This window comes from Xyrauchen texanus, chromosome 1, assembly GCF_025860055.1.
Source record: "Xyrauchen texanus isolate HMW12.3.18 chromosome 1, RBS_HiC_50CHRs, whole genome shotgun sequence".
In the NCBI taxonomy this organism is placed as follows: domain Eukaryota; kingdom Metazoa; phylum Chordata; class Actinopteri; order Cypriniformes; family Catostomidae; genus Xyrauchen; species Xyrauchen texanus.
Genome location: NC_068276.1, coordinates 15974066 through 15984405, shown reverse-complemented (window position 1 = coordinate 15984405; position 10340 = coordinate 15974066). Strand labels below are relative to the sequence as shown.

The 10340-nt window shown below is 40.6% G+C and overlaps 1 long non-coding RNA gene and 1 pseudogene across 1 annotated transcript; one reads left to right on the top strand and one right to left on the bottom strand.

The window, feature by feature from the left end:
- Positions 1–4404: 4404 nt before the first annotated feature.
- LOC127657190 (mRNA decay activator protein ZFP36L2-like) lies at positions 4405–5855 on the bottom strand (annotated as a pseudogene).
- A 1070-nt stretch (positions 5856–6925) lies between these two features.
- Positions 6926–8942, top strand: LOC127657272 (uncharacterized). Its single transcript, XR_007972265.1, has 3 exons — positions 6926–7141; positions 7283–7553; positions 7829–8942. It is a non-coding gene; the product is annotated as an uncharacterized LOC127657272 (long non-coding RNA).
- Positions 8943–10340: the final 1398 nt, after the last annotated feature.

Sequence of the window (10340 nt, the reverse complement as noted above, 5' to 3'; positions counted from 1 at the left end):
AATACAGGATGTCCCGGCTAAAACGGGACAGCTGTAAACTCTAGAAGCAACAAAAACTGCACATGCCATCTAACCCCTTTTTTAAGTCATTGTCTGTGACGAATGTATTAAATGAGAGTGAATAGTGGCCAGAACTTTGAAGCTCCAAAAATCACATAAAGAAAACAAAAATCCACATCTTCAGAAGGAATATAATAGGTGTGGGTGAGAAACAGATCAATATTTAAGTCCTTTTTTTACTATAAATCTCCACTTCCACATCTGAAATTCACATGTGGTTTAGTTTCACTTCCAGATCTGAAAGTGAAAGTTAAAGTGGAGATTTAGAGTAAATCTATTATATTGCTTCAGAAGATGTGGATTTAAACACTGGAGTCATATTGTTCACTTTTATGTTTCCTTTATGTCCTTTTTAGAGCTACAAAAGGTCTGATCACCATTCACTTGCACTGTATGGACCTACAGATCTAAGATATGTTTCTAAAAATCCTCATGTGTGTTCTACTGAAGAAAGAAAGTCATACACATCTAGAATGGCTTGAGGGTGAGTAAACGATGAGAGAATGTACATTTTTGGGTGAACTTTTCCTTTAATATTTGATGATATTCATGAGGGCAGTAAACAAATCGCAAAACATTAAATGTGGCAAACACTCAAGCATAGTAAACATATGCAAATTTGCATTGTTACTCTGACAACTAATGTGGATGCAAAAGCTGGCACAGAAAAAATCTGTCAACATATAACCTGCAGTTTCAAAAGTCAGTCAGTCAGTCCAAAAAAAAAAAAAAAATTAAGAGGAAGAAAACCCCCTCAAAATTCAGATAGTTGGAAATCACCTGTTCCTTCAGGTTCCATCAAGGTATGATACATTCACTGCAGAATAGATCAAATAGACAACATAGAGTTACAAAATTATGAAACTTCACAAATTCATATACATATGTATATATATATATATATATATATATACACACACACACACACACACACACAGATCAGTCACAACATTAAAACCACCTGCCAAATACTGTGTATGTCCCTCTCATGCTGTCAAACAGCGCCAACCCACATCTCAGAACAGCATTCTGAGATTATATTTTTCTTCCACAATTGTACAGTGTGGTTATCAGAGTTACTGTAGACTTTGTCAGTTCGAAACAGTCTGGCCATTCTCTGTTGACCTCTCTCATCAACAAGGAATTTCCGTCCACAGAACTGCTGCTCAGTGGATGCTTTTTGGTTTTGGCACCATTAATCCTAGAGCCTGTTGTAAGTGTAAATCCCAGGAGATCAGCAGTTACAGAAATATTCAGACCAGCCCATCTGGCACAAACAATCATCCCATGCTCCAAAACACTGAGAACACATTTTTTTCCTATTCTGATGGTTGATGTGAACATTAACTGAAGCTCCTGACCCGTATCTGCAAGATTGTATGCACTGCTTCCATACGATTGGCTGATTAGATAATCACAAGGATGATTGTTGGTGCCAGATGTTCACATCAACCATCAGTATGGGGAAAAAATGTATCCAGGCCAATGTACATGTACAATGTACATGTTCCAGGCCAATTGAACTTGGGGGCGGATCTCCTGTCAAGACAGGGTCTGACGCCTGGAGAGTGGACGTTACATCCTCAGATTATGGAACAAATCTGGAGGAGGTTCAGCAGAGAAGAATTGGACCTGTTCGCACTGTCCCCCTCTGGTTTTCTCTCTCGCCCCCATGCACCATTGGGCATCGATGCACTGATGCATCAGTGGCCGAGAGCACATCTTTACGCATTTCCAACAATCGGTCTGCTTCGTGCAGTTCTGCAGAGGGTTCGGGAAGATCGGGTTCGACTTCTGTTAGTGGTGCCGTATTAGCAATCTCAAGTATGGTTTTCGCCTTTGATCTCTGTCCTGGAAAAGATGCCTTGGGAGGTTCCAGTCAGAGCGAACATGTTGTCTCAGGCAAGTGTCTCAGGCACTTTTGAATAATGGGTTATCCCCCACTGTGGTTGATAACATTCTAAATGCTAGAGCGCCATCAACAAGGAGGCTATATACATTTAAATGGCATAGTTTTTCTTCTTGATATACAGTGCAAAGTGAAAAATCTAGTTCACTGCCCTGTCGGTACAGTGCTGAATTTTTGCAGAAGTATTTCGGGTCCGTGGTTGCCCCGGCAACGCTTAAGTTCATGTTGCCACTATAGCGGCTGAACATGCGCTTATCAATGGAGTCTCTGTCAGTAAACATTCTCTTGTTTCTCACTTTATGCGCAGGCTTAGACCTTTTTGTTCTGTCCGCGTTCCATGATAGGATTTATTCGTTGTATTAGAGGTGCTCTTGGGTGATCCGTTCCAGCCCTTGACAACAGTTATTGATACGTTTTGACTCCGAAGAAGGCACTGCTAGTGGCATTGGCATTGTTTAACCCTTTCCCCGCCAAACACGGAATTTTCCGTGTTTTATGAAAAAACGCTTCCCCGCCAAACCCGGAATTTTCCGGGTTTCCGTGTTTTAGGTGTTATACGGTAAGGAAGACCCCTCCGCATGTTTTGAAAGAGTACGGAACTCTTTGATCAAAGAAACAGACTGCGATCGTCTCAAACATGAAGAAGTGGAGTATGAGAAGCTCAAAATATCAGACATAAACATGCCTTTTTATCAGCTTTTTGTCTGAAATGTTGTTTTTTGACAAAACCTACCTCTGTTCAAGTCGCAATAAAAAAAGAACAAATGAAGATAAAATAAAATCGTTTTTTTTTTTTTTGCCTAAAAGCAGAGGCCCAGATCTTTATTTTGATATATATAGCATCTTCATATATTCATGGAAGAAAATATTCTGCGGGCCATTAAAATTTAGCGAAAATCGTCAAAAACCCTGGCGGTGGCTGGCAACTTTTTTTTTAAAACGCTGGCGGGGAAAGAGTTAAGGGAGTCAATGATTGGATTTTGTGCCAAGATATTCAAAGTTTGTGTTAAGACATCGTTTGAGTCATTTCTACATCTATAATTTTCAGGCTCTCTCATTCCCTCTTTGAGGAGCATGAATGGTTACATATGCTTTGCCTTGTTCTGGCACTGCGAGTTTGTTGACTTCACTAATTGGACCTGAATTGGGTGTCAGAATAGGGAGATATACAAGATGTGCAGTGTTGGGGGGCTCCAGGACAGGGTTTAGAACCACTGGTATAAAGGTTTCTGATGACGTGACACTCGGACGGTGTCCCATAGCGATTATATGCACTGTTTCGTTCTCCTCTGGGAACCAAGCCTACATAAGATGATTTCAGACCAATAGTGATACTTCTTTGAATGGCCAATTTTTCAATATATAAAATATTGTATTTTGATAAATGTATTGTTTTGATACATTTAAACGGAGGTACTTTTAAATGCATTTTCATGTATTTGTGCCCATCACTGACAGTGCCTCACCGGAGTGTGTAGATGACAAACTATGGTCAGAGGTTAGTTAAATACCACAGAGTTATGAAAGCCAGCAACTGCACAAGTTGAGCCTGAGCTTCATTCCACAGTAACTTGAATTGTTGTTCTCTAGATCTCTCGTTTGGAAAGTTAACTTTCGTCTCGAGACCAGAAATAGACAACAGGCAATTAGAATCATGTCACTGCCCAGCAGTTGTTCAGGAAAACTGAATAAATTAATTGTATCATATTAATAGCAGTATATTTAGCACACTCCAGCATAGCATAAAAAAAAATCTAGTCGTTAATTTGTGCATTAGGTATTTCTTTTAATACAGCTTATTAAATTAAGTCTACAACCAGAACCTTATTTTAAAGTGTCACCCATTTGATTTGAGCCAAACCGAATAATTGCGGAATTGTTAAAAGGCGTTCCTCCAAAATAACTAAAATTGCATCCCTTCTACACAGCCTTTAAAATAACTAATTTAGCATGAAAAATTCAGGACCAAACAGGTAAACACAGGAACTTAATTTTACAATATGGTTGGCATCACAACTAGAGAACTCAAGGTTCTGTATTAGTTCTAATAAAAACAGAACACACAGTTTCTTTTTTTGGTTTTATTGAGAGCAAAGAATGCTGAAGTTTTCAAATAATTTAAAATGGTTAAAATTTAAAAAGTCATACGTTAAAAACATTCATATCATAACACACACACACACACACACACACACACACACACACACACACACACACACACACACACACACACACACACAAAAAAAAGTGGCATCTCTTAAGTACATGACAGACTTGGAGAATAAACAGTAATTTGATACTAAACTCTCAAAAAGGCAGGTAAAAGCAAAGGGACCCTATACAAAATTTATAAAAAAATAAAAACCAGTTCAGCACAGTCACACGTTAACACCAACTCCGGGCACCATGTCTGGTATTTTGTCACCCCACAGGCCTCACAATAGCAGGGGTCAGTCCAGAACACCTTGAGGGACAGAACTGGCAGCTTTCTCCAGCTGCTGGAGTCTGAAGGCCAGAGGTAGCAGAAGGTCATTCAGATGCTGGCTGCTGAACATGAAGGCATTATTGGCCACCGCTCCCACTGATGAAGGTGTGGTCGGACCGGAGCCATCAGGATAAACCGGAGAGGCCAACGCAGATGCTGGTGATAAGGAAGGTGGAGACGGTGAAGAGCATGAGTCCGAAGCAGGTGAAAGGGATCCACCATTTTGCATTAGGGGAGGCCAGGGTGTGTGGTTCAAGTCTAAACCTTTGATCGAATTGGGGAGCCCATGCTGGAACTGGCAACGGGTGCCATAGAGACAGAAACCAAAAGCACTGAAGGTATGACACAAGGCACCACGAGGCTTCCACTCTTGCGTGCGTGATTGAGGTTGCCAGGCTCTCTCTTTGTCTGCGCTGTCAGATGATACAGAGCCACCCTCAATGTGCAGGAAATGGCATCTAGTGCCAAAGGGGCAAACCCCGTAGGCACGATATGTACGGCATGGCACATTCCTGCGGCGTGGGCGCACATTCCTCTGCTCTTCGAGGTTGTGCACAAACAGACAACGTGTGCCATAGACACAGTAACTGGCAGTATGGAAGGTATAACACAGCTCGGTTTTGTACTTAGGATGGCGGGAAGGGACATGAAGATCATGCAGGCCATGAGCAAACTGGCAGCGTTCGGCATACTTGCAGGTACCGGCCTCAGCGTAGCGGCTGCACAGTTCGGTCTTGTAGCGGGTGGAGCACAGCCAGGGGTTCTCAGGGGTAGATGGAGACTCAACCAGGGGAAGCAAGGCCTCAGCAAGGGAGTGACTAACAGTGCCCAAACCCTCAGGGAGGAGAGGCTCATTCTGGCCTTCAGTGGGGAACAGCAGCAGGTTATCTTGACTGGTCTAGAAGAAAAAAAAAAAAAGTAGGCCACTTAAAAACAGAGAATGATGCAGTGCTAAATAAACTGCCAGCAAGAAGAGTTCTCTTGTACAATAAACGTGGAAACGTATTATTTGGGAAATTGTAAGTGTTAAAATTAACCTTATTGTGCAGCACAACTCAGTTTTATTTCAAGAGTGCTACATAAATAACGCAACTTTGACAATTACCCGTACAAGACAAGCTCCGCATTAAAACACCATGAACGTTTAAACTAGCTTTTAGTGTGGAGCCAAAATAAATAAATGGGAATAATAGTCCAAAATATGAAAAAAAAAAAAGTGGCACTTCAAAGCAAACAAAATATAAACACGTTAACTTACCTCAAACATCCTTGTGGGCTTTTTGGTCTCCTTTATACCATTAAACAACAGTTGATCAAAACTCTGCGGTCGTTCAGCAACATAAACACCTAACACCGTTGCTCTAGGCTGTTGAACGACGCGGACACTACCGAATGACTGGCAAGTCCAGCGTACAGACAGATGCTCGCCCGGTTGTTTTAAAGCTCAGCCAGTTCCCATTCCCGCGCTCCCTTTCAAATATGAATCAGCTGTGAAGCGTCAACGTCAGCGCGTTTCTCGAACCAGCCAATCAGGATTCGGAGGCGGCGGAGCGTCAATCCCATTTGAGAGCAGACTGTCTGTGACAGTCCGCTTCTGTGACAATTTGTCTTCTGTGGGTGTTTTGAATTTGATCGAATGCGTTTAGCATTCACAATGTATCCTTGGGGGAATAAACATTGCTGAAGTAGTTTGATGGGCGACTTCAAAGGGCAAAGTCTGAATATACACCAAATACAGACCTGTCCCGTACCTCGATGTGCTTAATTGAGCGTTTGTCTGTGAAGTGCAGATTGAGGTCTTTGTGTTATGTTTATTGTGAGGCTTGGGATGAGGATATACATTTACTTGGTGCACAATAAGCCATGGACATTAAATATCTTAAAAAGATGTTACCCGACTGATTTTGACAAGGAAACGACTTGATTCATCCTATTTATCTAGAAACGCAATAAGGAGCAGTGAGGCACTAACAATGTTAGTGAATGTGGTGAGTCTGTAAACATTAAAATACTCACTATTTCGAAAGTATAACCACAAGACATAAACATTATTTGTGTTAATATTATATTAGTGTTATCAAATCTGTTCTACGTGATTTTAGTGAGATTAAAAATCTCTTATAATGTTTACCAGCGTTGCGTCATTACAGCAGCGAAATTACAATGGGATATAAGTGCTGTCGATTGAGTTTAACTTGTATTGAACCCAGAAGATTCCTTTAAATTAACACGGCGTCTGAAAAACAACAGCCCTGGCTTCAAAATAATTGTTTAAAACATTGTCCACCAGATGGCGCAGTTTTTCTCATGTTTAGCCCATGGAGCAAACACGTGTTATTTTCCTATTCTCCGTTTGCTGTATTATAGAGCGCTGCAGGCTTCACGTGACGTCACGCTGCTGCATCGCGAGAGCGCGCAATTCAGATGGAGGGCAGGAAGTGAAATAGCTGAGGATCTGCCGTCTGGCAAAATGCCAATGTTTTGTGTAGTTTACGGCTGCTCCAATTGTTCTAATCGAGAAAAGGGAAAGGGTTTTTATAGAGTACCGAAGATTGTCACTCATAAAGGTGAGAAATGTAAAAAGCTCACAGAACAACGCCGTAAAAAGTGGATTTGTAACGTACGTCTGCGGTCGGGAGGAGCAGAGTCTGTTAATGCCCGTGTCTGCAGCGACCACTTCGTCGGAGGTATGTTAGCTAGCCAACGTGTTTTTTGTGTCTGTGATATATAGCATTAGGTTGTCATTAAATGCTCATTTACTTAGTAATGCTTATTAAGTTACCGGTAGTCTAATATGGACTTCATTGGGGCTTTTTATGTTGCCCTAGCGCTCTGGGTGACGTTGAGTCGGTAGATTGGGCTAGGTTACCAAAAAACTAAGCCCAAATCAGAGGCGTCTCTTAAACGAGAGCAAAGGATGAAGATCAAGGAAGACCAACAAAGACGGTCGGAATGTGCAGATGCTATGTTGGATCTCCAACAGACAGATGAGAGCCCGGATCTGACGCAGACAGCCGAAAGCTCAGAACCGAAGCAGCCAGCTGACAACAAACCCACAATCAGAGGGGATCAGTGGGAATGGGACATTAAATGATAAAGGTAAATTATTGTACTAAGATGTGTAACCAGCATTATTATTCATTGTTATTAATAATTATTCATTGTTACACATGTTGACCAGAAAACTTGTATGTTTGTAAAAAAGATTACTTCACAACAATTCACATAATTCATATTAACTAAAATCACTCTGTATAATTGGACCAGAGAACTTGCATGTTTGTAAAAAGGTTGTCAAAATGATAACTTCACAACAATTCACATAATTCATATTCATGAATTAACTAATTATGCTCCCCACTGATATGTTGCAGGCTATGTAGATGCCGGATGCCAGACTGAGCTAACAATGGATGACATTGAGAAGATGGAGGATGTTCTGAGACAAAACACAACAGAGCTGGGAGATCTTTGAGCCAAAGCACTGGACACACAGTTCAACAAGGAGTCCTTTGAAAAAAACGAAGACAAGACAATGTTCTACACGGGGCTTCCCAACTTCTTAGTTTTAATTCAGATTTTTGAGCTATGCAAACCCTACATCAGCTGTGGTCCTATGTCTGTGCTGTCTAAATTTGAACAGTTCAGTTTAGTTTTGATGAAGCTGAGACTAAATCTCCTGCTGAAAGATTTAGCTTTCAGGTTCAAGATCTCTCTGCCAACTGCTTCTAGAATTTGGCATAAAGTAATTGACATACTTCATGAAAGTTTGGAATTTCAAATTGAGTGGCCAGAGCGACATGTTCTTCAAGCTACAATGCCAATGGGATTCAGACAGGCATTTGGATGTAAAGTTGCTGTGATAGTTGACTGTTTCGAAGTTTTTATTGAGAAGCCCTCTAATTTACTAGCCCAAGCACAAACGTGGTCAAACTACAAGCATCACCATACTGTAAAATTTCTGATTGGTGTTGCACCCCAAGGCTATGTCACATTACATATCTTGTGCCTGGGGAGGGAGAGTCAGCGATAAACAGATCACAATAGAGAGTGGCCTCCTAAAAAACCTGTTACCTGGAGATATTGTCCTAGCAGACCATGGGTTCAATATTGGTGATAGTGTGGGATTTTACTGTGCTTCACTACAGATACCTGCATTTACCAAGGGGAGAAAACAGCTGTCAGCGTATGAGGTGGCAGACACAAGAAAAATAGCGAATTTGCGTATTCATGTTGAGAGAGTTATCGGTTTAGTCAGAAGAAAATATCAGATTCTGCAAAGCAGGGCTATGCCCATAGAGCACATGGCAACAAAACAAGGTGAGGCACTAGCATTGATTGACAAGATTGGGGTTATTTGCTGTGTCTTGTCTAATCTTTCGGAGTCTATTGTCCCATTGGAGTAAGGAGGAGGGAGGGATAGGGATAATAATCAGTCAGTCCAGTACCTGAGCCCTCACACATGTAGTGTCCAATACCTGATCCCTGCTTCTTGGCTCTGATGATAAGTAAGAGGACATGGAGTAGTAGTACCTGAGCCCCGACACATATCAGTCTGTTAATATGTTTTCAACAAGTGTAATACTTTTATCCACTAGTCCAATTGTACTGGCTATATGTATTATATGTAATGAAATGGATTCTAATCTGTTATTGCACACCATGTTCTTGTTGTTATAACAATTGTTGAAAAATCTAATCTTGTAAATAAACCACCATGTATAATTCTGTCTTCTCCATGGCATTTAATCTTTTCATTTAAATTATACAACAGCCAGAACTCACAAAGACCACACTCATAACAATAGACAAAATGTAATCTTGTCTCATACAACCGTATTGATATAAAAGTAATATCACACAGCCCACTTTCAAGAGTGCCTGGATCCTTTCATTACATTACACATGTGAGTTTGTAACTTGCTGTCCCAGTATTTCTGGAAGTATACCGTTTCTAAAAAAGCACTCAACTTTAGGGATAACATCATCACAAAGTTCAAGATCGGGCAAAATCCTTTCAACAAAAATGTCATTGTGGTTCCACACAACAAAATCACAGTACTCAGCGTCTACAATGTGAAGCCGTTTGGTACCGAGGTTGTGGACCCACCCGCTGACAAAAAACTTGTACGCCTCCAGACTTTTATATGCCTTCATTTGCTGTCTGGTGTAGTACGATGTCTGAAGGACCAGATAGTTGGTGATGTCAACAGCCTCCACTGTCGGCAAATCTTCAAGTTCGACCGAGAACTCACTCATCTTCATGAGGAACGGGTCACGTCCAACATATGCGCTTACTAACTCCTTGTATCTATTTCTTGAAACAGGTTCTATATTCGTACAATACGGACTCTCCGCATAGACGTATTCTCCATGTTTACTTCCTGCCCTCCATCTGAAATCGCTCCGCCTTCGCGCGTCATCATAATCACGTGACTGAAACCCAAGAATTGAATAAATGCAGCTAAAATGGTGTTGTTATGGATGTTACAGTGTTGTTATGATCAAGACTGATGTTGGTTAAAAAAAATTAACTAATTGAAATAATATTTTTTTAGACAGACATTTTTGTCCTTTAAAAGGACCCCTAAGTAACTTTTTTTTTTTTTTTAATTGACACACAAGGGTTAAATTTGAATTGGGTGAGAATGGCCCTTTTGTCATGATGCACAAAGTGGAATACAACCTCAAAAAAAGCTCATGACATCTGAGTCATACTGTTGTTGAAACAGTAAAAGAAAAAGCACAATCTTTTAAATAATCTAAAAAGGTAAAAAAAAAATAAAAAGGCTTTTTTTTAGGACCACAAACAAAATCTTTATTCATTTTCTTATCACAAGATACAATAAAGGATACAGAGACACTGGAATTAAAAAAAAAAAAAAA